Source organism: Erithacus rubecula (genome assembly GCF_903797595.1).
Source record: "Erithacus rubecula genome assembly, chromosome: 12".
Taxonomy (NCBI): Eukaryota; Metazoa; Chordata; class Aves; order Passeriformes; family Muscicapidae; genus Erithacus; species Erithacus rubecula.
In genome coordinates, this window is record NC_136664.1 from 8,802,419 (window position 1) to 8,829,754 (window position 27,336).

Sequence of the window (27,336 nt, forward strand, 5' to 3'; positions counted from 1 at the left end):
CACGAGATGCCCTGAAAATGGGCACGTGTGTCCTGAGCATCACTTGCACCTCCCGCAAGAGAAACTGTAACCAGGCTTTGATTCAGCTCGCTACAGTCTGGGTAAAGACCTGCACACCGACGGGAAAAAAATTATCCATTAAAACAATACTCATTTAATAACAAATTACTTAATTTAAATGACTTTAATTACTTAAGAAAGCTACCGCCATTAAAACTCCTTTTTGCTTCATACTGCCTAGCCGGGTTAATTGCCACAAGGACGACGCCAGCAGCGCGCTGCCCCGCGGGTCCCGCTTTCCCGCCAGGCGCTCTGATTGGCTGCTCGGCGGCGGGGGCAGAGATCAACACGTTCTGATTGGCTGCCCGGCGGCGGGGGCGGAGATTAACACGCTCTGATTGGCTGCCTGGCTGCGGGGGAGGTGATGAGCGCGTTCTGATTGGCTGCCCGGCGGCGGGGCGGGGCCTCGCTGTGAGGGCGGGAGCGCGGTGTGAGGGCAGGGCCGCTCAGGGCGCTGGGGCGGCGCTGGCTCCGGGGGTTTGGTCAGAGATTCTCCCGTGGAAGGGGAAATCTCCGCCCCTGCTTTCCTCTAGATGAAGTGTGATCTGCGTGCTATTCACCTCAATGTTAGATTTCTTCCGAGATATCAAACGTTGGCCTCATAATAACGTGCCAGTGCCCTCTTGAGGAATAGCCTCGCTTCACCTTACCTGTATCTTTCTAATGGTATACAACAAACTTCTAACCACACAGTTCTTATACTAGGGAAAAGGTGCCTTAACGGATAATAATGAATAAGCCCTACTACCTTTATTGATGCCTGACTTGAGTTCTTCATAATTATTTTGGCTTTCTCCATTAATGTGTGATCTATAATGTTTTGGAGCCATCCCATACTGTTTATTTAATTAGCTTGCCTGGCCTCTATATTAAAACCTTTCTGCATCTTGAAAAGTAATCTAATTTCCCAAATACCAGAAAGATAATCATATTCTGTACAAAATTTGGCATGATTTTTAATATTTTACTTGTCCATGCCATAATAATTTTTCCACTGCAGTAGTGGTAATAGACTCATCAGTGCTTAAAGAATTTCTGGAGATCTCTCTTCAGCAATGAGCTGTTTTTCTCTAACTGTACAGCTTAAACACTTATTATAGTGTGCACAATTAATGATAACAAAGTGTATTTCAGTTTATGTCTATATGGTAATGCTAAATGCAGAAACACCATCACAGAACTCAAAAAAAGGATGCAGTTTCCCTCTTGTTCTCAATGATTGGCAGCGGTAATGGGCTGGAAAAGTAATAAGGAAAAGTAATAGCAAATAGTAACTTGGCTAACTGAAAGTCAATGTAGAGAGTATTTTTTTAATAAGGTGTTCATTTGGGGTATTATCCTAAACCTCCTTTTTTGTCAGAACTATTTATTCTCATGACAGTACCAAAATTCGAGATCAATTTTCATGAGACCTTCTTGTGCATGCAAAGCTGTTCAGCTCTCAAACTTGCTCTTCCTACAGCCCCTAAACACTGGGCATTTAATTGACTCAATTTTCAACAATATGTTATGGCCAGATTTTTCAGCGTTTGACTGTTTTTTGGTTTTTGTGTCAGTGTAAAGAGAATTGGATTGTACTAAAACTATTCGAAAGTATGTGGAAATTTGACTGCAAACATTGAGTGGGTTTCAAGATGCAGGTGTTAGAGTTGACTGTTATGAATGTCTGCAATGTTACTGATAGTAAATTTGTAGCTGTGAGAAACTATTTTATTCTTAGTAAAGATATTTAAAGTGGTGAGGAGGGGTGAGGTGATGTCATAAATCTTAGCTTCTGACACTGTTTTTCATATTGAATAAAGAGGTAGTTTTTGCAAATGAATTCTAGGTGATATGTTTATCTCTTCAGTGCTTATGCCTATTGAGCATTTCCTCACTTGTAAAATCTCTTTTTCATGAGCTATTTGCTGCTGTTTCTCAGGTAATGACCTTTTAATTATTCCTTTGTCTATTTGCTTCTATGCTGATGCAGAACTGTCAGCTTGGGGCCCTATACATTGCCTGCAGTTCAGCACATCATCGACATTTTTATAGAAACTGTTGAAGTTGTGAGATTCTGCTCACTTCACTTACGTGCTTGGCAGCAGTCCCTTCATGGGTATAGCTGTTGTTTTTCCTCTCTGCTGAATGTTCCAGCTCTTGCAGTGTCAGTTCCTTCAGAAGCCATCTGTCTTGCTGGCTCACTCACTATCTTAACAGCTCTCCTTCTCAGACTAGATGTAAGTCCCAGTGAGTATGCCATCAGCTGTTAATTTTTTATTCAGCAGCTTTTAAAACAATTGTTGCAGCCCATGAACATCCTATATTTCAATCCTTTTTATCCCATTCTTGGCTCTTAATGGTTGCTTTCTTCTGCATCTTCCCTTTTCCAATTTCCTTTGCAAGTTGTTTGTCTATTACTTCATTTATTTTCCTGAAAGTTTTAGAGTAATTTTCTTCAATTTGACAACTTGTTCCTGAACTGTACCTGGGGATTGCACATTTGAATGCAAGGAAGGCCTAATGCAGCTCTGCTGGTCGTGGCACAGTAACTCCACAATCACTGCAAGAAGGATCTAGGTATTTTCAGATAGTGCACGAGTCAGGTAACAGCTCCTGAGAAGTGTAAGATTGTTACTGTTTGCCAATAAGTTAGATAATAACTTCTTTGTGGTGGTATCAGTGTTACAGATAGGATAGATTGTCTTGTAGCTCAGGGGCTGGCATGTTGCTAAACAATCCAGCAATCTTTTTGATGAAAAGTTCTATTTGCTTGTAAACCATTCAGGCCTGGATGCAAAATTGCTTTATGAAGCCCTGAGAGTATAGTATTCCTTATTATGGTAGTAGTTTGGTTTATTTTTGTACACTATACTTGCTTTATAATCTTCCAATAGCTAAGATTCAGTTAGTGTTGAGAGCTTTATAAACAACTACTTATATTTAGTGCAATTTTCAGTAGCAGAAATTAACCACACAGATAATAATTTCAATAGAGATATACCAGCTTTTCTTCTTTTTAATGTACATTGATAATCCTTTCTCAGACCTTCTGTTCCTTTCCTGGACAAACTCAAATATTGTTTATTCCTAGTGCCAATTAGTCAGCCAAGCATCTGCAGCTGGCAGCTGTCCACAACGAAGCCCCAGAAGATTAAAACTCCCAGTTGATTTGCATGTTAGATGTCATTGTTTGTAATCTTCTGGATTTCTTCCACACTTAGTTTTTCTTAATGATAAAGAAAACTGAGTGTGCTTACAGCCATAACTAATAAGATGTATTTTATTTCCCTACTCTACTTATAACCTCAGGATAAATTTAGATCTGTCATTTAATGCCTCTTGTGAAGGACTGTCCATCTGAGGAAGGTTTGCTTCCAAACTAAACATTGCCACTGAAACAGGTCTTCTCACAGTGGGATGCTCTTATGCTGGTAGAATTGTGTTCATAATACATTCATCCCTACTGGACTAAAAAGTTAAAGCTGGATTACTATATTGGTAACAGAATTTATGCCAGTGTAATAAATAATTCCAGTGGTGCAGAAAAGTTTTACTAAGTTACACAGTGTTTTTCTGCCATTGCTCAGGCCATTTTTCCTATGTGCACAGAAAGTGAAAACAGTCAAACAAGACAGCAGCATAGAAGAAAGTGAGAGTAAATTAATTATTTTTCTGTCTTTGTCTCAGGCAAATCAACTCCCTAACTCCAGAATGTGACTTCCAGTAGGAAAGTGACAGCAGAGATTATCTCCAAAACCCTATTAAATGAGGTGCTCAGGTGTGATCATGGCAAGTCTTGTGATTAAATATAACCAGCAAAGGCAAAGAAATTTGAAACTGTCCAGAAATCTTCACCAGTGAACTGGTAACTAATACACTTTTTCCCTCATGAAGTGAAGCTACAATTGTCTTATGCAAAGAAGAGCAAGTATCCAAATCCAAGAAAGATGTAGAGGAAACTGGTGAGCTACAATTTATCTTCCTTTCTTGCTACCAGGATATACTCTGTAGACTGAGTTCAAACTAAACATTAGCCCATGAACATAAAGAAATGTCATTGTTGTTAGGTGAACACACCACCTATAGTAATTTACTCTGCTTGAAATAATATGTAAAATGGTTTCAGAAGAATGAAACTATTCACCACGATGTGATTGGAAGGGTATTTTAAGAGCAGACAAAATCTACTTACGTGCCAGGCTAGAAGGAGCTAGCTACTACTTAGCATGCTATTAACTAAAAGGAATCTCAATTAATTCCCTCTTAGGAAAAAAAAAATAATAAAAAGAAAAAAGAAAAAGGGGGGAAAAAAGCTAGGCCTCACAAGATTTCAAGGTTTTATGCTTTAAATAATCTCAGTTACCAAAGAGATTTCCTGCTAACACATCAGCTGGAATTTCCACCAATATAGTTAAGGAAGTGTGAAGTGAATAAAAACTTAACTTTTACATTAGGCTAAGAAAATCTTTCCATTGTGGCTTTAGTTTCATCATAGTTTTTACATTGTACTATAAGTAAATAGATTTATATTTTATCAAAACTATGTGAGCAGTTGGCAAGCAATGCTCATTGTAACATCCTAAAGTAATAGGAACATCACTGTGTAGAGCTTACTATTATTTTTTTATACTTTTAAAAACAGGGCATGGGATGCTGTTCCATTTACCTATAAAGTGTTCAATAAGAAGCTAAATTAAGTGACTTTTCATATTCTGTAGAAACAGCTGTGTTGTGATATAAAGACTCTATAGGTGAATTCTTAATGGAGAAATCTGGAGCTGGGCCTTGCAGTGTTGTCAGAAGTAGCTCTTCAGAGGCAGATTATGAAATTAGAGCTGTAATCTCTGCCTGACATAGAGTTAATATGCAGCCATTCCAGGACTGAAGCTGTTTACTGGTTCTTCCATCTGTCAGGATTTTCCCAGCTTCTATGGGGAGGAAATATATTAATTTGAAACTGAGATTGCATAGAGGAAAACCACCTTTCTGGCTGTGTTGTGGAGCCCATTTGAAGAATTGTAGGTAGCTGCTGGCAGACCACCAAGTGAAGGAGTGAATGGGTATAATGGATGTATTTATTTACAATAACTAAGCAAACAAAAAATCCTTTTCCTCCTCTTAGGTGTGACATTTGAAACTTGTTTGTGCAAGAAAAAATAGTGTGAGAAGTAATAGTTATGTGCAGCAGCAGTCTGTGTGCTATGCATCAGAGAAACTTTCAACAAATGTGTCTATGTTCAATAAAGATTTAGGTGTGCCTGCACTTTTTCACTTTATGTCCCTTGGCTACATTATGTTTTGCTTTGAAGACATAAAGAAGAGGATATTGGCTAAAACTGAGGTTCTGGCAAATTATCAGGAAACTGGTTCTTAAGAAGTTGCAGATACCTACTTCTGTCACTCATGTTATTTGAAAGTTAAGTCTAACATGGAAGGTGAAATGGCAAGTTCAGGCCTTCTTACAGTGAATAAAAATCCTTTTATATCCAAGATATTTCCATTTGTTTACAGCAATATACACTGGAATTAGGTTTGCCAGGATGTGGTAGCCAACTTCTTGTGCTTAATTTCCATTGTACATTGTCCTTTCAAAGGAATATTTACATTATAGCTGATACCCTGGCAGTAAATAGAGTAATTTACATAATTGCATCTTATCAGGACTAGGTTTTTCAGTACTTTTGCTAGCTTTGCTGTGAGAGAAAGAAAAGTTTCTCCAGGACTAGAATCAATGAAGGGCTGTTTTTAGACCATAGAGTCATCTTTACTTGCTCTGTCTTGCCATGCTTGCAGAGTAACAAAGCTCAAAGCTCTATCAATGAAAAAGGGGTGGTATGTGCAGACTCTGGGACTAGCAAGGACCCCCATCTCCAGCCTGTGCCAGCAGTGTCTGTATCCACCTGCCCAGCAATTCATATTGTCAGGGTCTCTTCCTCCCTCTCTTTCTCTCTCAAAGAGGCACTAAAGGACTCCAAGAGGGATTTTATTCTTCTTTCCTCTCACTCATGGCAACAAGAGAACACCAACTACTCTCTATCCTCTGACTAGATCTTCTAACACATACCAGCTCACAAAAAAATAATAAACTTAACAAGATTCTTATCTTTCTTCAATTTTCGCTGCTAGCTCCTTAGCTTGGATAAGAGACTCCTGTCCATGCTGTGTTTGCTAGACTCTCCCTGTCTTTTCTTTCTGCAGATAGGGTCATCAGTGGAGTTCAGCTTTGAGCTCAGTGAAGGACTCCTAGAGGAAAAGCTATAAATCTTTGATCTCTCATCTGTATGGCAGTGCTGATTTCACAGAAGTAACTGTGATGAAGGAGTCAGGAACAGAGTATTTTTTCTCCCAGTCTATGATATTCAAAGTGTTTCAGAGCACAGTTATAATTCTGATGTATTTTCACTTGCCATTTCTCACTGAGACAAAATTTCTCATTGTTTTCAATGACAGACAGTTCTGCTTAGCAATATGGGAAGGGTGGAGTAGCCAGTAGAGAAAGTTACAGCCCCTCAACAGATAGCAGCTTACTTTCCTTAGATATTATCTCTTCCCAGAAAGGATTAAACTCTGCATTTTTTTCCAGGCAGTAATTCCTTAATGAAGAAAGAAAACAAAGTTTCACAGCTTCCTGATCATGAATTTTACCTCTAGCCTCTTTGCAATGCAGTTACCCAAAAGAAATCTATGGAATTTTACTCCTTTTTCCAGCATAGCAGTACCAATGTTTGGAGTAAGTAAAAGAAATAAAACGATCACTTAACTCTTCTTTTGGCAGAGAAAAGATTGAAGCAAGACATCCTGCTTAAAAGTGAAAAGCTTCTACTGGAAGCACAGTATAGGTGGGAAAAAGCTAAAAACCCTGTGTTAAAGCAAAAGTGTTAATCAATGTTAACTCATTTTGAAATAGTCAAGAGGGACAGATGGAATCCAGTTATTATCTCTCTTTTACTTGAGTCAGTTTTAAAATATATTAAAGCTTGTGGTACTTTTGAGTGGCAGATATGGCTTGTCACTTTAAAGGGTATTTTTGCTATTAATATTGAAATAAATTGTACTTGAGGAACAGTAGTTAACAGAAGTCTTAAGTACCTCAGAGAAAACACTTGTCTTGAATTTATTATCTCAGCTTTCAGATTTAAGCAGCTGTATGTGGTTCAACTTTGAAATTATGTAATAGTAATAGAATGCTCTTCAAGTTGATGCCTTTTAGAAGACAAGGGAGTGGGGGTGGGGGTGTGATTGTACAGTAAACCCACGTTAAATTTTTTCCTTAACTGTACTCCTTGAGACAGCAAAGAAGACTGTATAACCATCTTAAATGGAAACTAATGGAAGTCTGTTTGTTTCAGAAATTTTCAATAATTTGGTCTTGTGTGTTTCACATGGAATACTTCAAATACTGTCTGTACTTGCAAATTTTGTCAAGTTGCATTTTTTGAGGACAAGTAGGAAGAGATCTAAAAAAACCCAACACACATCTCAAAAAAAGCATAAAAAGAAATCTGAAAGATAACAGGACAAATTGTTTTGTGCAGTTCTTCCAAATAGGTGCTAGTCCAGGTCCATCACCTCTGCTCTGTAAAATAGCAGATGAATGAAGAATGCAAACTATCAAGTATTAGACCAGAGAGAATAATCATCACTGACAGAGGAGCAGGCATTCTGCCCAGGCACTTACTCCCACTGAGGAGGCTGGGGTCAGCTCACACAGAGTGAGCTTTCTGTTCTTTAAATATGCTTGTTAAACCTCAAACTTGCAGCACAAGATTCAACACTGAAAGATTTCTCAGTCTCCCTCACATTCACCGAGATTTCCTATAATCATGAAATTGCTTGCTCCTGCTTTGACTCAGGAGGATGTTTGCTGGTCACTTCTTTAAGGCATGACAGCATTCTGCCTCCTTTTAGAGTGGCTCTGACAGCAGAGCCCTCAAAGGGCAGTATGTGTATGACCAAGTCAGGAATCACCAAAATCTGGTGACTTCCCAGTGGATAAATACAACTGCATGTGCAGGGCTTGCCCTCTGTCCCATAGTTTTCCTCCTCTTGCCCCCATCCCAAGCACTAGAAACAAAGCTGAGTAGAACTTATTCAGGGAGGAAAATCTTGTATTCATTGCAATTCTACATAAATACTGTCTCCAAACTGCCCATTTCTCAGAAACTACTTGTTCAAGACAAAAATTAAATGGAAGTGAATATTTCTGCAAATCTTGTCAGCATTGTGCTGTCAGCTCAAATTATGGATTGCTGCTTTTTACAACAATGTCACAATTCAATCACAGTCTAACACTTCCCCAGATTTTAGAGTGGCTTTGACCTATGAGACATAAAAGTATATGATTATAGCAATAATGCCTGGAGTGCAGCTACAATTTTCTTCTTTTGTGGAGTGTTGTGGAGAACTTAAAACAAATGCTTAAACACTACAGTCAAATATTTAGTAGTTAGAAGCTGAACCTTCAAAAATCACTGAAAATATTACTTGCTACATGGAGTAAGTACCTGGGATTGTTCATTTTTAGCTAGCAGGCCCTTTCTTCTGAAATGAAGCAGTAGATAATTGCTTATTGCAGTGTGCATTTAAGTGCCTTTTTTAAAGAGTAGACTTGGGAGTATCATATGAAATTTACAGGCATTTATGGGGATAAGTAAAATCTAGTTATGTTTAATGCCAAGAATTGCTAGAATTCAAGCAGAAAATTGGCACTATGCAATACATAAAATTATTTTTTCTCTTTTTGGAGTGTAGAAAATACATAAGGCATCTCAGCCATACCTAAAGGACAATATTAAAAAGATGTTTTGGCAATACAGAGTACTTTGATTCTCCATACCATACAAAGGTATGTGTCCTGTCACTCTCTCTCATACAGAAAACAGTTAAAAAGTCTCTGCTTTTCTGTAGCACATGTTGATTATTAACTATAGCATTTTTGTACAGACTGTGCTTATAAGGATTTTTTTAATTCCTTACAAAACCCCTACCCTTACTGTGTTGCTGTATAGTATGATCTTAACAGTGGCTCTAACATTAAAAATATATCCAGGTCAGGTTTCTGTGCAAGCCCTTTTGAAAAATAGACTTTTACTTAAGTGTAATGGAAACATTTCCATGACTTCAGCAGTCTCCTTTGGAAGTTAAAATAAACATTTCCACAAAGAAATTGCAAGTTGAGATTTAATTTACTGTGCTGAATGCATGATAACTGGACACAGAAAGTTGCAGTGGATCCTACATGAGTAAAATATTGATTGTTTATTGCACAAGCTGACATACAAGTAATTAGCAGAAATATTCTATTTGCAATAGCCTTTAGCATAAACAATGTTGGAGAACACAAGAGTCCTTTTTAATATATTTTGGGAAGCCCAGATCATTGGCTCTATTAAAAGCATGCTGCACTGGCTTCATTAGGACAAAGCAGCTTTGTCTTTGTCCTAACTGACCAGGTAGAAATATGAATGTGGCAGCAAGCACAGAGTGTCGGTGTATGAATTATGGCAATGTAGGGGTGTGGTCAGAGCATGCTGCTTAGCTTTTCCCATATTTTAGTGGCTTCTTGAGGGCTGTTGCAGGCAGCAGCAACTGCAAACATACAGCTGAAATGTCTACAACGTCCTTCTAAAGCCACTTATTCCTACCCAAAAATGAGAACCTATTTTAAGGTTTAACAGTGTCCTTTTAAATTAGAAGCGCACTGCTATAGTGAGATATTCAGACTGAGCTAGGCAGGGTATGCTATGGTTACCATCACTAAACAGAGCTGGATCTGTTAAGATCAAAATGGTTGACTTGTCACTCTACAGTAATTGTTCCCTGTGGAAAAAATTCAATAGCATCACTTAAATCACACATAGCTGATCACGTGCTCTGGGGCTTCGATGGTGCTTAGACTAAAAGGCAGAGGTAGGGAGGAGCTGTGCCAGGAATCTAATTCTGCTGGTGTGATGGGAAGCTTGCCTTGCACACAGTCACGTGCACAAATTGATTTTTAATTTTACAGTAAAGCACTATTGTAATTATTAACTCAATTGATCCCTAAAAGGCTACTGTTAAAAAAGCCAGATGTTATGCCCCTGCATGCCCAAGGTGCCTGTTGGAAGGAGAGCTTTCGGATGTGAGATGAGTGTCAGATTGCATTCAATCTGTTCAACTTCTTTTTATTACAGTAAAGAACAAAATCTGTTAATCTGCAGCCTCTATAAGACAAATTGAATGCATGCTATCTTAGAAATGAACTACACACCTGAACTCTAATCATTAGTACAAAAATTTTTTTTTAAAAAAAGAAAGCCAAGTCAATGAAAATTAGAAGTACTGTGTTTCTGTCCAGACTGGAGAACCTTTAATATTATGCGAATTTATGTGAGTCCCACAGTTTTGCTTTTAAGCACTTACCTTTCTGCTCCCTGCAACTGTTTTTCTGCCTGCTTTCTTCTGACAATGATACAGTAACATGGGGAACAGGAGATGCTTAACACACAAAGAAATTCTAGATACAGGGCAGAAGTAACTTAAGGCAAAGTGCTAGATGTATGCTAATGAGACTGCATTTGATTTTCTAAAGGAAGCAATTTTTAAATCTTAGTTTGGTTCTTCAGTTTCTTTTGAAAATCAGCACAGAAACTGTACAAGTTCCTGGTCTGACTCCATGCGGTCTGCTCAGTTAAACTTTTCTCACCATCTACACCTGAGAAAAGTGCTGAGTTTCTGTTTGGCCAGGATTCCCCTTCCCCTGCCACTCTCAGAAGAGTAAGTGAACCTGTCTTTCAAACAACAGAAAAAGGGAGCAGCTGCATCCTACTCAATTTAGGGTGAAACAGTCTTTTGATAGCTCAGGAATACTTGCTGATCCTGTGACAGAAGGTACTACACATATAAGCAGTGAAGAACACTTGCTGCTTGATTATGCATGGTTAATATGCTTGCTCAATTCCCTATTCATCACCCAGCACTAAGAGGAAGCCTGAAGCATCAGGCATAACAGCACAATGCTTGGCTGTAAACGACTTCATGTAGGATGCAACTTGCCATTTGGCCTTAAATACAGTGGAATTTTTCCTCTCTTTTTCTCACACCTTGTCACAGAAACACGGTGGCTGCTACCCTGACCTTCTGCTGCTTGTCCTAGCTCTTCAGTGGGGCTGGTAATCCTCACGGAAAGAAAAAAGAAATTATTGCAGTGAAAAATCTATACAAGCATTACAGTTAAGGAGGGTACTCAAGGAAACCATTTTGCAGTCTTGACTACAGCGCTATCTTACCTGTGTGACAAACACATCTTTTACCCTGCTGAACCGTGAGAATAGGAATGTGATTCCATGAGCAAATTAATATACGTAGGGTATTTTCTCCCTACATTTAACTAAGTACAGATATTTGTAGCTAACCACCCATCCCGCTCTTCCCTTCCCCACTCCCCGGAAACTAAAATAACGAAACTACTCAAAAAGCATCTGGACCGCACGGCTTTGTTCCCCGCGGTCCGCCTCTCGAAGCTCGCTCCCTGCACACAACTCGCGCCTCCCGCAGCCTCCGGCTCTCGGCTCGGCAAGAGCCCCCCGAGCCGGCAGCTCCGAGCGGAGGGCGGCGGGGGATGCAATGCGGATGGGCGGGGAGGGAAAGGCTTTACCTGCCGCCTTCCCCCGCGGAGCCAGGGGCGCCTGGAGCTGCTGCATCCACGCCGGGGCGCGGCGGGCGGGCGGGCGCTCAGAACGCCTGGCGGAGGCGGCGGAGCGCCGGGCCCATGGCCACGCCGCGGAGCGGTGGGAAGGGAACGCCGCCGGAGCCTCCGTAAGCCGCGGGGAGACTCAGCACCTGGGCGCTGAACAGCTCCACGGAGCGCCGCGGGCGGGGCCGGCGCCGCGCTCCCGCCCCTGGGCGCGGGGGGGCCGCGCTCCGCCCGCCGCGCTGCGGCCGCCCCGCCCCGCCCCGCTGCGCTCGGCGGGGCCCGGCCCGGGCGGCGCCCCCGGAACGGCGGCGGGGCCGCGCTTCCCGGCCGCCCGCGGGCAGCGGCAGGGCCGCCTGCGCTCCGGGGACAGCCGGGAGCTGTAGTCCCGCCGCCGGCGGAGCGCGGGCTCGCTCGGGCGGGGCCGGGGCCGCGCCGGGGCTGATCGCGGCGGCCGCAGCGCCTCCGGCCCGGCGGGAGCCCCCGGGAGAGCGGCCGCAGCCGCCGCCCCCAGCAGGGACGGAGCTCCGCCCGCCCGGCCGCTGCCCCGCGCCGGGTGTTGGCACTGCGGCGCTGCGCTTGGTGCGCAGACTTTCCAAAATGTTTCGTCCTGCCCTCTTTCGGGATTTTTTGATGGGGGTAGAAAAAACTTCTTTTTATATTGCAGTAAAGCGCAAAGTCTGCTATCTGCGGCCTACGTAAAACAAATTGAATGTGTGATAGCTTGGAAATGAATTACACATCGGAACCTTAAGCATTAGTGTTCAAAAAAAAAAAAAAAAGTCCAAAATAAACCAACAAAGGAAAAAATAAGAACATCTTGCTGAATATAAGAAGTACTGTATTTCTATTCAGACTGGAGAACCTTTAGTAACATCAGAACTCATGCCAGTCACATCTACTTGATTTTAAACACTTGACTTACTGCTTCCAGCAATTGTCTTTCTGGCTCTTCTAGTTTAATATGGGGAGCACTCCCGCACCGTCTGACTATCCTTTTTTTGGTTTTTGGGGAGAAAAATAAAAAGTGGTAGTATAGTTGTTACAGTCTTCGAGAGAATCCCAAAAGCCATCCTTCCTCCCTTCCTCCCACCAAGATCCCGAAGATAGAGGATACAAGTTGTATGTTATATGATACATGTTGTATGTTATATGATACATGTTGTGTGTTATATGATACATGTTGTAGGTTATATGATACATGTTTAGCAGCTTAGAGCACCTAAGCAGAGTCAGAATTTAGCCTCATCAAAAGCTAAACACTACAGAAAATGTAGTATAAAAGCCTGTAATCCAATTGCAGATGGCTTTTAGAAAGGTGTATGTGATATCTATGTTTATACAGGGTTTTTCACGTAGTTATGAAGCATTTTCTGAAGCAGGATGTGTTATTAGTTAACTTACAAATGAAATAGTACAGTATTTTTAAGTATTTTCTATTTACTTGCTCATCAAAAGAAAAAGTCATTATTTAGTGTAGTTTTAACTTAGAAGTTCTCTTACTCTTTTGCTAATGACTGCAATAGAAGAATCTTTCAAGAGTTATTTAAAAGAAAAAAAAAAAACAGTTAACAAGTAAATTTTGAAGTTTGGGCTCCCATCTCACCCTGAATTTGTGATATTTTTCAATGTGGCATTGAAAAATGGTGCAGAGGATCTGGTACATGTGAGCTGCATGAAGGTTCCTGCTTTTGATACTTTGAAATCCTGTTTTCCAAGCACTGCCCTCTTCCAGGAGAAGGTTTTAGTAACTGCACTCTCAAGAAACTGCCAACTCTCAAGAAACATGTCAGAAATCTGGGGCAGCCAAATAAAAGGAGCAGTATGTTTTATTCATACTGTGTTAGCAAAACCTCCCTTTGGGTTGTCTTCATCCCTATGTGGTTTATTCTAAACTAGTGGTGCAGGAGATAGGTTTACTGCTTCTTTTTATTCAATGGGTGGATATTTTAACAATTTCTTTTCATCCACTCTTGGATGCTTTCTTGGATAGTTCTTAAATGTAATTGGTTTTGGAGACAGCAACTGGATCAGAGTCACACCCTACTGAGCAAGATCTCTTCTGCAGCCATGCTGAAAGCATGAAAAGTTGATGCTGATGTTGCATTTTGCATAGTGGTTCATGGATTTAAAGTACTGACAGATCTGTTGTAATGGATTTCTGATATGATATGGCATTCTATGCCACCAGCATGCTAACTTGATCACAGCATAAGTCTTTGGAATATATACAGCTGTTTGATAATTATTCTCATCTTTGCTACATGCTGACTGCTAAATTGCTTCCTGAAGTACCTTCCCCAGTGTTTCCACAAGACTCACTCAGATCAGAATTACATATTCTGTTCTCTACCTTGCTGAACTTTACAGCATCAGAAAGTTGTAGCAAAGTACAGTAGATAAGATTAAGACAGCATTTACTTTATTACAACTTTTATTTGACTGAAACATATTCGTAGATGTGGAAAGTATTTATGAAAATTTTACAGCAAATGCTTCACTTTGAATAATGTTTCTTGAGATCCTTCATGATGTGGGTTTGGTATAGTAATGAACAAATTATGGAAAACAATTTCTTCCATTTGGCATCTCCTTCACATTCACACAACAATAGAATGTACTTCCTCGAGGCTGGGGCTTTGTGTGCAACTGGGGCTCCCTCCCCAGGGGGATGCCTGAGATGGAGACAGTGGGAAACCTGCCCTGCCCTGCCAGAGCCTGACTGAGGCAAACACAAGGCCTGAGGAAAACCTTCAGGAGTATAGGCAGCTGTATCCCAAAGTACAAGACCACAAGTAAGAAAACGTTTTAGTGCTAATGTGGAGGGCAGCCACCATTACTCCCTGCTCATTGCTCTTTGTTTCCCCACTCCATTAATCTTAATGAAGCCAAGTTTGTTCTTTTGTTAACTGAAATGGTCCTGCTAAGCTACTAGCTATGTCTTGCTTAGCAAAAAAGAAAAATAGAAATATTGACATACTAAAAATATTTTCAAAATAGTAGTGAATAATCTTAATATATTCATTCAAACCATAATACAGTTCAAATTATGTTTAATTAAAGGATTTAGTGGCTGAAACAATTTGATACAAGTTATTTTAATACATAGTTAATCAAAAGCTCACATCATTCCTTCTCTCCCCTTTCATACCCCTAGTTCTGAACTGTAACTTTCTGGGCACCAAAATAGAAGACAAACATTGCTTTGCTTCCAAGCACTCCTAGAAATTCCTGAGAACCACCTTCAAATCTGCAATTAGTTCTGGCTAGGTTAAGGTTTTTACACTTACACTTGATTGCAGACAGAAGTAAAATTGGAATATATATAAAATCAGATATGAAAAGTTTTTTGAGATCTCACATGAGGAGTTATCACCCATTCAAGTATAGCTGAATTCCTGGATTCATGGATCCTGGTTTCTGCTAACAGCAGCTGTAGTGTGCTGTTGTCAGCAGCAACCAATCTGCTTACCCTGGAGACAGTGACTCCCATTTTCCTGCACACATAAAATAGATTCAGGGAAACCCAGATAGAAGATTAAATTTCTTCCCAATTTCAATGAAATCCCTGCATTTATCTCAGTAGGTCATCTATCTTATGAAGGAAAGCAAGAAAAAAATTACTGTTATTTTCAACAGATACCACAATGTGTTTCTTTATTTTAGATTTTGTACATCCAAATTCTTATTGATGGTCTCAGTAAACATTTAATTAGACATACTGAAGGATCACTGATCATTCTGTCTAAGGACTGCCCAATTATGCTTTCGAAGGTTTGTTCTTATTAAATGAAAGAACAGCAGATGTGATGATTCACCCTCACTACCTCCATTTTCTCATCCTCAGTAGATTATAACCATAAAGGACCAACATTTTCTTTTCCTTGCAAAGAAATAAACTGACAGAATAAAGTAAGAATAATTTCTCTTAAGTTGTTAACAGAATAAAAAAGCTGAGATTGTGCCAAATGGTATACCTAAAATAAATGGCACAGCCATATACAGTTAGAGTCTCATAAATTGAAATTATGTATAAAAGAAGAAATTCAAGTTACTTACTCAAAAATACAACTGTTTCAAAAAAATCATAGATACAGCCTTAATCAGGACTTAAGTGATCAGGTCTTAAGTAGTCACCACCTAAATAGGGCTTTGAAATTAATTTTAGACCTTCCAATTCATATACAGAGTACTGCAAACTGGTTTGATGTGTCTTGCATAAGCGTTTCATGATTCTGCCATTGAAGGTTCAATGTTTTATCAGTGAGAGATACTGTGGCACAGTATTTTATGTGTGGAGTTGTATTGCTTTGTTTATCACTGCTTAAGCGTAGATGTCAAATGCACAGACAGAATAGACTGAACTGAGAAAGCAGTTGATTTTAGAGCATCAGTTAACAAACCAGGAGAAAAAAAAAAGTGTGAAATAGTTGTAAATGTGCAAGACTTCAGAATTATGACAGGGAATTGTCAGACAATAATGCTAAAAGACTTTAATTAGACAGTCCAATCTTTTGATGTAGTTCTCTGAGATCTGGAGAATGCAAGAAGGTGATCAGGTGGGCTCCACAGAAGGTGACAACAGCTGTGGTATTTGCAGAAATGAAATGGAGCACAATGCAGTATCTCCAATTGAGCTGTATTGTTGGGAAGCAAGTCAGGTAAAAGATTAAAAGTACAGAATGAAAAAACCAGGGAAAGCAAGGTATAGTGCACAGTAAGGCAATGGGATAGGTGTTGAAATTGTTGCCAGCAAATTTTGTTCTTTTAACTGCTATGAATAGACATTTTTAGTTATGATTTAATTGCATGCTTCTATTTATTAGTATCCACAGTGGGAAATTAATTTTTCCAGTCTATGCTGTGGCTTGACTCCCTCACTGTGAAACCTACATGAATAGAAAGAAATTTGAAGCAGAAATATTCTTTTCTATGGGGGAAAAAATTTATGTCTTGTTCATGATAAGGCAGCTGTGCTTTGTGTAAAGAAAAGAGAATGGATTATATTGACTGTCCTGCTGTCACCAAGGAAGGATAAGAGGGCTCATAATGACTAAACTGTATCTGAAGGCAGTAGAAGGTAAAACTTGATCCAGAGAATAAAGTTAGATAGGTTTTTTCATTAACAGTGTTGTTTTGATAATGAAAATATTCTGCTGACATGGTCACCCAAAAGCAAGTTTGCTTAATCTACTGCTGCACTTTCAGTTTAGCTTCTTTTGCACAGCAGCATTTCAAGTGTCAGTTTCCAAAAGGCAAGCAAACATATCATGTCACTACAGCTGAGTTTTGTAAAACAAGTGTGCTAATTAAACACTGAATCCTTAAAAATAAAATTATTTCGTTTATCTTCCTAAACACAATCAGAATAATGCCCATAAACCCTGGCTTTCAAAAGCACTTGCATTTGCTTGACAAGAGAGTAGCAATTACTTCTAAATTCAGCTTACTATCAAGAGCTGAAGGCCTGCAGTGTAAAAAAATCACTGGAGCTCACTAAACTTGTTTTAAATCACCTGTTGGACCACACAACCAGAAGGGAAGTTACCATCGTTTGACATGAAGACATCTGGTAGCTGACAGAGAGTATCCTCTTTTGGTATTTATGGTACACGAGTTAGCTCGAGGCTGCCTATAACTTATGGATGGAATTTTTTATGGGTATGGGTGAGAATCTTCCTCTAACAAGGGAAAAAAATGCAATAAATTTAATCTGAGATAGTTTTGAACCATGACAGGTTGTTTCTATTTCCGTGGAGGGGGAGAAAAAAGCACCACAACCCCTCTCAGTTACTGGGTGCAACCCAACAAAGCTTTCTTCAGATTACTACCAAAACCTTCATTTTAATCAGTGTTGTGCTTGTAGCTGCAAGCTTTTTATTGCAAAGCAGTATGCTGTTGAAATGCTTCATTAATATAAATTGTAGTCAAATCAACTGCATAGAGCAGATTACATTTAGAAAATGTTGAAAGTTAAAAATAGCATAATTAAAGCAACTTTCTTGTAATTTTTTTCACTTAATATTTCTTTCAACTCTCAAAGTTTAAATTCAAGACAGCAGTATTACACTTAGCTAGCTGTCATCAGATATCTGATGCCATAACATTTATTGAGTTCAATATTGTAAGAGGTTTTGTTACCTCTTATAAGGTAATGGGGGTGAATGATTTATGCAGTATCTGAGTATCTTCAGGGAACTAGATGTGCTGGAGTTTGTAGGTAGGTTCTTTTTACCTCATCAGGATTGGAAAGCAGTCTGAAATTTCTTTTTTTTTTCTTTCTCTTGACCTGTATTTCTCTTATTTGTTCATTAGATGTCTAACAAAACTCATTTTGAAGCCCATCTGACAAATGTCTTGAGATCTAGAAGGATCCTTGTGGAAGAAAATGTAAAAGTGAAGGATTAAATTTAGACAGTCACTCAGAAAAACACGTAAGCTTAGGTTGAAGGCACACAATCCAATCTTATGTTTCTAGGTAGAATGTACAAAAGACTGCAAATTAGGACCCAAATGTTTATTTCCAGCTTCAGATCTTTTTGTTGCTCAGCAAATTGAATAATTATGGTTGGATCTGCAATTTAAGCAGTGTAATTATCCAGACTAGTAGACTATGCTTCAGATTTCTGGGAGAATGGGTGTCCTTTTTCAAGTCCTACTGGCCAGGATAATTGTAGCTTCCAAGTGAGCAATAGAGGATGATGATTGCTTTTAGTCTTGTCCTAATAACCAGAAACATCAGGGCATCTCAAGCTCTCATCCTGTGAACAGTTTTAATGACATGTAATAGACACTACAGCCCTGATTTCTATGGGCAAATAAAAATGTCTCTGATTTTTGATCATTCTGTTTGGAGCTATGCACTCATCTGTATTCCTCCCTGCTCACTGTCCATCCTTGGGAATGCAGGCACATTCCTTCACTACTGGATTTATATAACATATAAAGGTCCCCAGTAAAGGGGAATCTTGATTTAAAAAAAAAAACATACGATTCAGCACAGTGTACAAAATACATCTTAGTTACTAAATTTAAGGATTCTTCTGATTAGTCCTTTTTACTTTGAGTGATCACTAGTTTATGTTGATTTTTTGGAAATGCTTGTGCTTTCTTGATTTTTGGGCTTGCTATTTAATCAGAACTGAAAGTAATTCCAAGTAGGAGGTGCAATCTCCTAACTTGATTTTTGGCAGTTCTCTCCCCTTGCATAACATTACCAAGTTTTGAGGATTATAGACATTTCAAAATAATAGACTACCTTTTCCTTACAACTCACATTGCATTGATTATTTCCCTTCACTTTTTAGTGTCTGAATTTCCCTTGTGGGAACAAGGGGTTTGCAGAGCTTCTGTTCAAAACCTGAAAAAATAACATTAAAGCAAGAATTTGCCAGTGAATCCAAGAATTTTTTCTTACATTTGACTTGAAACCTCTCCAAATCGTGTTTAATGCTTATTTTTCTGGATGGCCCAGTGATGGGAAAACTTAAATGTGCCTACAGATCTATCAGTCAACACTTGGGATGTATATTTTAATAACTTAGACATTTAAGTGACTCTAGAGGAAGTGGATAATTCTTTTGAATGCTTTATTCCTTGGGAGTGCCTGATGCAGCTGTTTAATGGTGGACCATTCTGATCATTCTCTGAAAATGTTATCATTTTACTGAGTCAGGCTGGATCACTCCTAGAAGAGTAGCTCTCTCTGCTTGACTTCAAGAACAGCCTTAGTTAAAATGTGCAACATCTTGTATATTTGAGTCTACTTGGCTCTGCTCCTTGCTGTCCCTTTCATCAGATGTGATCTTCCATTGGAATTCCACTTTCTACTGCAACCAGGTATTTTCTTACCCCAAAATCACCAAAAAGTGATTTGACCTTCTTCAGGGCCCAAAATGTGTTTAATGACTGACAAGCTGAATTTGCCCTCTGTGTTGTAACCAACATTTCACAGAAATCATGAACTGCAAAATGTTTGGTTGGTTTTTTTTCCAAGTCCAAATTGTATTAATAAGGTCCAGTCAGACAGACAAAGCTTTAGAAGATTTGAACATCATCCTTTGCAAGGAAAAGTCAGTAAACAAAATGAGAGATGCTGGGAAATGTCTGAGTTGCTTTCTCCTTAAAACAACAGCAACAGCAACAAAACTGAAATGAATTTAATTTCTGGCCAACTACTTTTGGCAGTGTCTCCTGTATCTCACACTAAGCTTCTAAGAGGATTATTGATTGTGTATGGTAGCAGCTTCCAGTTTCCACATTAGCCTTAGGAGGAAATTAGATGATCTATAAGTAAATACTGTAAGCGTAAAAACTGTGCTGAAGCCTTTCATTATTCATTTGAATTGGATGTTTTGGTTTTTAGAAGACAACTCCATTGATGTTATGGATGGTTTTACTGTTTTGTTTAATGTTTTATTTATGTTGGAGTAGAAAGCCACTTATCATGTTACTTTTTAGTATAAAAACATTAAAATATCATTATTCTTTTTGCAAGCTCATTGTGAAATGAAACCCAAGTGTTTGCCCCTTTCATAATCCTTCAAAAATACTACCTTTGTGCTAGATTTAATTAGTTAAGCCTTATTAGAGAAAAAAAAATTACTTAGCAAATTTGAAAAGCCAGACCATTAATTTAGATTCCTAAGCATAGATCAAGCTGCCTACATTTGGGCATCCAAGTTGGGAAATTTCAAAATGCTTTGTGATTCAAATTAGTTTAATATTGAATAATTGCCATAAACAGTTTGCCTTATTAGGTTCTATTAAAAAAATTGACTTTGATTCTCAGATTAACATTGAATAACAGATTATTTCAAGAACATTTGATCTGAATATAGATCTTGAAGTAGTACAGGGAGGAGGGAAACAATTAAGCTGATTAAAACAAAATTCATTAAGTATTAGTCCATACTGAAGGAATATACTGCCTATCTGGTGGAAAAATTAATGTAATAAAAAGTTAGGAAAAAGTTTAATGAGCTTTTTGAAACAAATTCTACTAAAGCAGAAACCTCTAAGAAAAAAAATATTAGAGAGATGAGACAAAATGAACACATTGTATAATAAATCAAAAGATCAGACCAAAGTCAAGAATTGAAGAGCTTTTCTATTACCTTCTAATTTTCTTGGTGAAAAACAAAATCCGACAAACAAACAAAAAAACAAACAAAAAACCAAACAAAAACCAAACAAACAAAAAAAACAAACAAAAAAAATCCACAAGCAAAAGCCTTTGAAGATATTTGTAGCTACTTGATTTGATCTTGCTAGTTGGCTCTATTTTGTGATTATTTCTGGATTAGAAAGAAAGATTTTAGTATTTAGAGCTATATGTTTCACAATTTTTTTATTAAATATATTCCCACTAGGTAGTTAGTTTTAAAAACTTACTGATTATTTAAATCCTTAATTCCTCTAAGGACAATTCAACAAGTGAATCAGGAGGGAGAATGAACCTGAACACATGAATTTGGTAGAAATCTCAGCTGACTCAGAATTTGAGAGAGGTTAACATTTTTTCTGATATGGCATAGTTTTCTCCTCCAGTGAAACATTTTTGGTATCTACTATCAGAGATATTTCTTTTTCAAGTGACAGACTGCCAAGCTCCTTGCTTTTATCTCCTGCAGGCACTTGAGTGCATTTTTTGAAAGTGTTCACTGTGGTAGGTGCAGAACTGCCTCAAACTGTACAACAGGTGCAAGATCATCCCACCTTCAGAGCAGCTCAGGTTGGATGCTCACTGAAGGCTGAGGACTTGCTGCAGTCTGGATTTCTGTGCTAAATATTTCCTTTCTCCAATGCTAACTAAAGGAATATGAAGATGACACTGAGCACTCCAATTTATTTCTCAGAGTTCTTTTTCTGCGTGACTTCATCCTTAAATTTCCAGTTTTAACATTTTAGCAGTTTCACACCCTGTGACATAAAAAATGGATTGTGTCAACAAAGCAATGTAATTGGTTTCTTATGATTTTATGATACTTTCCAAAATATCTTCAGTTAACCAAAAAATAAAATGGATTTGAACAGCAGGCAAATTGTTATTAAAAGGATTATGAACTTTCATCTATGCTGAGCAATTGCCACAAGCCATTTAGATGTGAAATTGAGAATGAACAGAAATGTGGTTTTGTTTAAAGCCATTTAAAGAACTCTTCATTTCTCATTCTCAGCTGATTTTTCATTTTTAAAATTGTATCTTCACCAAAATTGGAATCAAGAATTGAATTGAGGGGCTGAGGGAGGTGAGGGGAAAGGGGAATGGGGCACAATTTCCTCCAAGGAAAATGTTTCCCCATCCTTCATTAATGGCTTCCATAAAGTCATGTGCTCTGGAAAAATAGTAAGGTAAAGATTCAAGGGATATGATCATAGAAGTACCAGAAATTTTAAGCTGTTTAATCACCATTGCTATTGGAATATTTCCTGTGAAAAGCAAGCTTTACAATAGTCAAGTTGTATACTTAAAATGTATATATTTTATTGTACAATACTTCAATTTTAGAAGTATTTGCTTAGAGAATAGTTTGGATTGAAAGAGACATTTAAAGGTCATATATTCCAATCCCCTGCCACATCCAAAGTGTTGAATTTCCACATGTTGGTGAGGTGCTAAGAATCTCTTCTGCTAATTGCTGCATACCATTTGGGGCTGTGCAGTTTTGTAAAAGTAATTTATCAATTTATTGCAACAGGCCTGCCTAATTTAGGTTGTGGCTTCCCCTAGATCATTGGTGTCAAAGGTTCTGTCACCTATTTTGGCAGATGAGTGAAATATCTTTCATTTTCAAATGCTTAGAGTGCCCAAGTAATCAAGGGAATTTGGCAACTTAAGTGGAAATAAATAAAATATACTTTTTCATCATGCTTTTGTGTATTTGTTGAATGCAATATGAAGATAATTTCTCCTGGGAGAGGGAATGAGAACTGAAAAAAGCATTAGCTCATATAAGAGAGCTTTAAAACTTTTAGTGTATAGTTTACTTTAAAAGTTTGTTCTTAATGAGAGCAGTCTCAATATTAGCAAAAAGAGGTGGACCAACTGTTGGGATATGCATTGTTTGTTTTTGTACATTGTGTCCTGAAGATTTTTGTCAGGGTATGTATGATTTCTTCATTAAACTTATTAACACCTGACAGTTCTGCTTTTGTTAATGCCATGTTCTTTGCATCTTTAAAACTTTATTTCACACATCTTGCAAGTTCATTCTTTCAGTTCACTTCCTCGGGGCTGAACAAAGCATAAGTTCAGAGCAAAGAAAGGCAGCATGAAACCTTTCCCTTCTACAAACAGACCTTTGTACAAACCCCAGACACACCCACAGGCTTTGCTCCAGACCATCACTTCACATTTATACTCAGTACTCACTCAGGAAGAGAAGTGTGGGCCCTCAAGAGCTCATCTAAACAAAAGGTTACAGTGGGTAAATACTCCAACTGGATTAAGTCATATCAACAGAACATTTCAGTCTCCTCTGCATCCCAGCAAAGTTCAGCAAATGAAAGACATAACATTATCTTCTGATTTAGGAGTTCACAGGTGGGTTTTGGAGCAGAAGGTTCTCATCTGTTTGCTGTGAAGCTCCTGTGAGCAGGTGCTTTGCAGTGCCATGGCAGAGAAGGGTAAATGCAGTTTCTAATTATGAGAATCATAACTTTGAATTATCTGACTTTCATTTCAAACCTAAACTAGCTTAACACAATATCAATTCTCATTTCCACATTTATCTCCTCATAAAGAAAAAAAAATTCTTTGCAGCTGATCCTCTCTCCCTTCTGATGAGCTGTGCTCTTCTAAGATACCATCCAAGAGAGTGATAGTGGTTCTTGCAAGTCAGCTGGGATGCTGATTATAAAGTTAACCATTTCTCTATTTTCTGGATCTGGTAAAATGGATTTTTTTTGGTTTTTTACTGTTCATTATAATAATCACCATTACCACAAGCTGTATGCTGTGGCACTTGAACACTATTTCCTTAGTTGGTTAACATTTGTTGCATTTATTTATGCACAATCCAGTGTCACTTGACATGAAAACTTGCCAAAAAATATATTTACTTACCCTTTAATCTAACTGTAATATAGAAGAGGTGCAGAACCAATCACAGGTCATAAAATAAAATAGCTGTTCTTTTTGTTATTATTAAAACACCAGAATGTTGTCATTAGGCATCATCTGCTAAGACTGATATCAGAGGACCAAGATAAATTAAATTTTGTGTCAGGAGATTAAAATTAAAAGTGCTGGAAACACTTCTTAGTCACAGGTAGTGAACAGCACTGAAGTTTGCTGGTGTTTTTTTTTCTTTCACTCTATTTTAAAATAATTGGGTATGGAATGTATTTAAGAATGAGCTAGGAAGCACAAGGACTTCAACTTGATATTCTGTACATTTTTTCAGTCATAAAATTTAAAAATCATGTGTGTTTTCACATGCCCACCACATATGTAAAAGACCCCTGCACAGCTGTCAATTCCTTTTATCTATGTTTATTAACAAAGAGAATGTGAAGTAGACACATAACTTGTCCTAAAAATTGGAGACACTTTCTGCCAAATATCCTTCTTTTCATTCCTTCAAACTGTGTGAATATTGACAACGGTGTATTTTATTTTCACAGCTTCTGTGTGCAGAAGCTGTGCTGGAATACAACAAATTCTCATTATTTCTTGAAAATTACTACCTGTGAGCCAAAAATTAGTAACAGCCATTGTCAACAGCACATTGAGAAATATAATCTCTTTCCTGAACTTGCTAGTTTGCATTTGAGCTCTCATCTCTAAATGATTTGCTTTCAGGATTCAGCTCTTAGTATTTGTTTCTTTGTTGATCTGTTCAGGTGTGAAATCCCATCAATAAGGAAGAACTGAGGCAAACCTGCAGTCTGGATGGATGGGCAGTAGCTTGAATGTTTGCAACAGGTTTGAATTAAATAAGCCAAGGATTTGGATCTGAGTTTAACAGTGAATACCAAGACAAGAGTTCCCTCTTCCATATAAAGCTTTGATGTCATTGTGATCTGCAATGGTTTGTTTGGCACATTAGAACACTGATGAACAGGAAAAACATTACTCTGCCAGCCTGACTTTTGATAGTAACTCATCTCTTTACCCTGACTAATGCAGTGCTCCTGCTGTCAGTAGATTTTTATGGGATTGTTTTAGAATTATGTACACGCTTTGTTATATGAGTTGCTTTGTTATTTGAAGTATGCTGGTTGTCCTGCTCACTTCAGAAATTCTCTCTTGCAGGTTAAGTTTCTATTAAAAGGCATAGCACTGAAAGTAATCATCCAGTAAATTAATTAAATGGTTTAATGTCATGAGAAGTGCTGAAGTTTTAATCAAATAAAAATGCAATCTCTGGGCAAAATGTTCCCATCTCCTTTCACTAGGACAAGCTATTCCTGGTTTTGTTTACTCTTCTTGTACTGTCATGCATGACCTGCAGCAGGGATCTTACCAGCTGCTACAAGAATTCACAAGAAGCACCTAATTTCAAATACATAAGTGGTTATATTATTTGTAGAACCAGAAACTTTTACAAATTATTAAGATGTTTACCTTGACATGTTTTTCTTTACCTTCCCTCTACTCGTATGCATTCTGAATTCACTTGGTATAACAAGCTAACACATTTCTCCAATTCCAGTATCTTCTGTCTATTTTATCAAGTTGAAAGACTGAGTTATAGAGCATGGTAAATATATCCAAGTGTAGTTTATACAATGTAATGGGAAATCTAGCCTAGCTCTTACTATAAGTGAAAGTAGAAAACTGAAATAAATCGAGTTTCTCTGGTGTCTTAAAAAGAGCTCTTAGGTTTGGGAAATTCATATGCAGGAACTGGAAATAATCTACAAGCATCATGGAAAAAGAGGTCTGAGGTCTAAAGTCTTCACAGAAATTAGCACTTAGAGCAATTTTTTTAAAAATTTGTTACTTAAGCTCCTAGTGTTGACTGCTCCAAGACAATAATAAATATTTCACATAAGATGGATCTGAGAACTTGATGCTGTAGTATCACCATAATTATAGCCTAAAGACAATCAAAATCATGCCTGGAACATCAGACTTTGTTTTGCATCCTCACTTTTCAGTTTAGAAAGGACTGCCTTTTCTATGTATTTCCTATGAACTCTTCTCTGAAACCTTCTTTGCTTATTTTGCAGCTGTGACCTTTCTGTGTTCATTCAAACTGGATTTTGCAGGGCCTGTTAAATTTGCCACGGAATTCTCTTCTACCACAAATCCAATGGAGCATTTTACCTCCTCCCTTCAGTAGGGTCCCAGGCCATCTAGTGATCTGTAAATATTGCTCCCAGCATCCAGAAGCAGAATTGTTAAATAGTTGGAAATGGACTTTAGAGCCCTCTGGAAGAGAGCCACTTCTAAGCTGACCTAGGAAGTGTGGTTTTCAGATTTTTCTAGTTTAAAATAGAGAACAGAATTTTTATACCAATTTAGTATGATTTTTACTGCATTAATGTTGTGGGATTTTAAGAATTATTAGAAAACTTTCAGCTCTACAGCAAGCCCAGAGCCTAACAAAATAACTCCCTGGTTTGCCTACAAAATGGATTCAAAATTGTTATGCTTCTGCAATCAGTGTCTGATATCGGACAGCACTGGAGACAAGACTGAGCTAATCATAGGCATAATCAAGCTAATATAACAATTTTTGTCTTTCTAGCTTCTCGCTCAGTAGAGTAAAAATATCATCAGAAAGGACTAATTTTGAAGTCTTTGCTCAAGTAGATAACTTAATCCTCTGTGTATAAAATATCAGTTAAACAGTATTTAAGTACTAAAAAATGTAAATTAAAAGTTTCTGCAACATCAGACACCCGGAATAGATTAAGATAGCATAAAAAAGAGAAAAGTCCAGTGGAAAGTCACTATGCATCTGTCATCCTATTTCTTTTTTCAGTTCTGAACTCTGTACATAAATGTATTAGACATAATTGGTATGGGTTAGGATGAGATTAAAATCACTTTCTTTTCATCATTTGGACTAATTCTGTACTCTGCCATTATATTAAGAAAATTAGAAAAAGATATCGAAGATAACAAGAATATTTTAATTTCTTTAGTTTTGCCAACTAGAGCTCACAAATGTCTACATGTGAGAATGAAAAACTGTTGCAATTTTTTTAGCTTGATTAATTTATAAGTGGAAGACAAATGTGCATTCCATATATATCTGACATGAGGATTACATATAGTAGCAAAGAACACACCTAAGGATGAAATCTGTCTTGACAAATAAATGAAAGATTTGTTTAACAAGAGGCTGAAAATAAGGCATAAATTAAATTCTTGCTTTCATCATTCACATGAATTTTTTTTAATCTTTATATGCCAGCTCTTTCTGAGAGGACACTAAACAGTACAGAATTGAGTTTTGGCTTTTGTTTGTTTTTGTCAGCAAGAGTAATTTCCAGAAGAGGTTTTGTAATGGCTCAGTAGTAAGTGATTTCTTGGCCTGTAAGTACGTGTAGACAAGAATCTGTGCTAGCAAGAATTCTGATTAAATGAACTGCAGTAAGTTTTCTTGAGCTTAATGGTAAAGGGTTTTTGTGGACTGTTCCAAAGTATTCAGTAGGCAAAGAAAGCT

At 38.0% G+C, this 27,336-nt stretch overlaps 1 protein-coding gene across 1 annotated transcript in view; it reads right to left on the reverse strand.

Moving 5' to 3' along the window:
* SMPD3 (sphingomyelin phosphodiesterase 3) overlaps window positions 1-11,958 on the reverse strand; it is a 98,667-nt gene extending 86,709 nt beyond the window's left edge. The window contains exon 1 of the mRNA XM_079316561.1: window positions 11,678-11,958. The gene's annotated coding sequence lies outside the window, so the exon portion shown is untranslated. The remainder of the gene's footprint in view (window positions 1-11,677) is intronic.
* Between the last annotated feature and the right edge of the window lie 15,378 nt (window positions 11,959-27,336).